This window comes from Eschrichtius robustus, chromosome 16 (assembly GCF_028021215.1).
Source record: "Eschrichtius robustus isolate mEscRob2 chromosome 16, mEscRob2.pri, whole genome shotgun sequence".
NCBI classification, from domain to species: Eukaryota; Metazoa; Chordata; class Mammalia; order Artiodactyla; family Eschrichtiidae; genus Eschrichtius; species Eschrichtius robustus.
In genome coordinates this window covers 55004539-55008168 of record NC_090839.1, presented here as the reverse complement: position 1 = coordinate 55008168, position 3630 = coordinate 55004539, and positions in this window count along the sequence as shown.

Here is a 3630-nt window from a genome sequence, read left to right as displayed (position 1 = left end):
GCGCACGCAGAGGGGGCGGGGCCTGCGGAGGACACGCCCCTGCGGCGGGCAAGTGGCTGCAATCCCAGCGCGCTGGTCGGCTGCGGAAGTCGAAAGTGCTTGCGACTGAATGTTCCCATTCATTAGAGGGGGTGTTTATGAGGACGCCTCGGGGCTACGCGCTTTTCTTGTCCTTTGTCACCACCGCTTCAGGCTCATCTGGTACTGGGCTCCACCTGTCCCTTCTGTTTCAGCCACACTGATTTCCCGTCATTTCCTTAACCACGCGACTGGCTGCAGATTAAGACTGATATTGTCCGGTACTGGCAAAGGTGTGGGGAATGAGCGGTATTTGCGGGAGTTATTGGGAAAGGGGGGACAGTTTGGCAAAAGGTCTGTTAAAATTCAGGATAGGCATTCTCTTTGATCCAGTACTTCCACTTCTGGGTAGCTGTTCTAGAGAACAACAAGAACCCAAAGAGACACAAACAAGGGAGGTCATTGCAACAGCATTTCGGTGAAAACCTTGAAACAACCTAAACGTCTATCAAAAGACGATGGGGTTGGGGTTGACAGGGGCACATCTATTCAACAGAGTTGTGCCGAATAAAAAGGAAGGGCAGGAAATTCCCTGGCGGTCCAGTAGTTAGGACTCCCCGCTTTCATCCCTGGTCGGAGAACTAGGATCCCGCAAAAAAAAAAAAAAAAAAAGGAAGGGCAGACGCCGCCTTAAGGGAAGACATCAAGTAGAAGGGGGAAAAGCAAGTTGTAGGAAAATACAAAAATACATTCGAACCTAGAGATTGTCATACTGAGTGAAGTAAGTCAGAGAGAAAGACAAATATATGATATCTCTTACATGTGGAATTTTTTTTTAAAAAATGGTACAAATGAACTGATTTACAAAACAGAGTCACAGATGTAGAAAACAAACTTACCGTTACCAGAAGGGAAAGGGGGGGGGGTAAATTGGGAGATTGAGATTGACGTATACACACTATTATATATAAAATAGGTAACTAATAAGGACCTACTGTATAGCACAGGGAACTCTACTCAATACTCTGTAATGACCTATATGGGAAAAGAATCTAAAAAAGGAGTGGTTATATGTATATGTATAACTGATTCACTTTACAGTACACTTGAAACTAAGACAACATTGTAAATCAACTATACTCCAGTAAAATTTTTTTTAAATACATTTGATAGTATGTAAATTTAATCTTAAAAACAAATATTGAACTCTAAACAATGTGTGTGCTGAAGTGTTAAAGGGTAAAGAGTACTGATGTCTGCAACTCACTAGAAAAACATAAAAAAATAAGATTAGTTGATGGCTAGATAGATATCTGATAAAGCAAATATAGCAAAATGTTAAGAATGAAAGTGGTGAGATTTCCCTGAAGGTCCGGTGGTTAAGACTCTGCCCTTCGGACTTCCCTGGTGGTCCAATGGTTAAGAATCCGCCTGCCAATGCAGAGGACACAGGTTTGATTCCTGGTCCAGGAAGATCCCACATGCCACGGAGCAGCTAAGCCCAAGAGCCACAACTACTGAAGCCCTCAGGCCTAGAGCCCATGCTCCACAACAAGAGAAGCCACCACAATGAGAAGCTCTCACACTGCAAGGAAGAGTAGCCCCCGCTCACCGCAACTAGAGAAAGCCCTCGCGCAGCTATGAAGACCCAGCACAGCCAAAAATAAATAAATAAATTGTTGTTATTTAAAACAATAATTTAAAAAATTTTAAAAGACTCCATGCTTCCACTGCAGGGGGTGCGATTTCCATCCCAGGTTGGGGAATTAAGATCCCACGTGCCACATGGCATGGCCAAAAAAAAAAAAAAGAATGAAAGTGGTATTAATATATAGCTGCTTACTATACAGTTCTTTCAAGTTTTTTTTATGTTCACAAATTTTCATAATAAAATTCGGGGGAAAAATATATTCAATATGATCCTGATGAAGTAAAAATTCACATTTTAAGACAAGACAAGAAAAATTCTGGGAATTCCTTGGCCGTCCAGTGGTTAGACTCTGCGCTTTCACTGCCAAGGGCCCGGGTTCAATCCCTGGTCAGGGAACTAAGATCCCACAAGCTTCACAACTTGGCCAAAAAAAAAAAAAAAATTCTGTTTGGGCCTCCTTCCTCCCCTCTAGTGTGCATTGTGTATCTGCTTTATGCATTAACCAGCCCTCCCTAGCGGCAGAAATACTTGCTCAACCATAAATATCAATTTTTCTCCTTCTGAAGCCAGTCATGAAACTCCTGAGACAATAACATTCCTTTCTCAATCCTGTAAGGGGTCAGGATGCAAATATCTTGGGGAGATACTGGGTTGCACCTAATGGAAGTTCTTAGCTTAAATATTTATTTATGACCTTATTAATGTAACTAGCTGAATTACTTGTATTCTACGTTTACAAGATTAATGTTTCTTGCATTACCAAATGTGTGACTGAGCCTCAGATCAAATTAATGACGATTAACCAACTTGAAACAATTGACCTTATATGTAGTTCTGTAAGATCAATGATTGTAATAGTGTAACTACATATGGGAAGAAGCAACAAGAGGGAACCATTTCCTTGACCATGACAGACTGTAAGACAGGTGGTCCAGAGGCTTTTGACTACTCTAAACAGGGCCAAGTCCAGTAATAGTATATTAAGTGGCCTATCAATGAAATCCTGACCTGAGAATGAGCATTCCTAGTCCCATGGGACAAACTGGTCACAAAATGCCTCCCAAAACTTGGTTGAAATTAAGACCGAAAGGGAGGAGATTGTAAAATAAAGAATGTTGCCCACCATCCAGTTCTACAAGAATTGAGTCATTAGCCACTACAGTCACTGACCTACAACCCACCCTGAAAGGGCAAAGATCAGGATGAGGCACTTTGTGCTCTAGGAAAACTGACAGAAATGGCCCTCAGATATTTTCAGGAGAAATTTTTATGAACCCAGTTTCCTGTATCTTCCCATACTTAGAAAAGCACTAAAACCATTAACTAAGATATCTGTTCCTCATGAATAGCAGTAGCCTTCTCCCAGGGTGTGTGCTTGACTGCATGTAACCCTTCATCAAAATCACATATATTCCGGCCTCCTCCCTTACCTCTTTGGAACAGTTCTCAGAGCTCAGGTTGATGCAAATAAAATTTTCCATTTCTTTCTTAGATTGGCTATTTAATTTTTTTAGTCAACAATCCCTTTTATTTTTTATATTAAAAATTGTTGTCTGGGGCTTCCCTAGTGGCGCAGTGGTTGAGAATCTGCCTGCTAATGCAGGGGACACGGGTTCAAGCCCTGGTCTGGGAAGATCCCACATGCCGCGGAGCAGCTAGGCCTGTGAGCCACAGCTACTGAGCCTGCGCGTCTGGAGCTTGTGCTCCGCAACAAGAGAGGCCGCGACAGTGAGAGGCCCGCACACCGCGATGAAGAGTGGCCCCCGCTTGCCGCAACTGGAGAAAGCCCTCGCACAGAAATAAAGACCCAACACAGCCAAAAATAAATTAATTAATTAATTTTTTAAAAAAGTCTCAATCTTTTAAAAAAAAAATTGTTTTCTGTTTTATTTTTTTAACTACAAAATGTTATCTTTCTACATGTTCATGTTTAGGCATGTAAATGCATCCAAAAGAGGGAA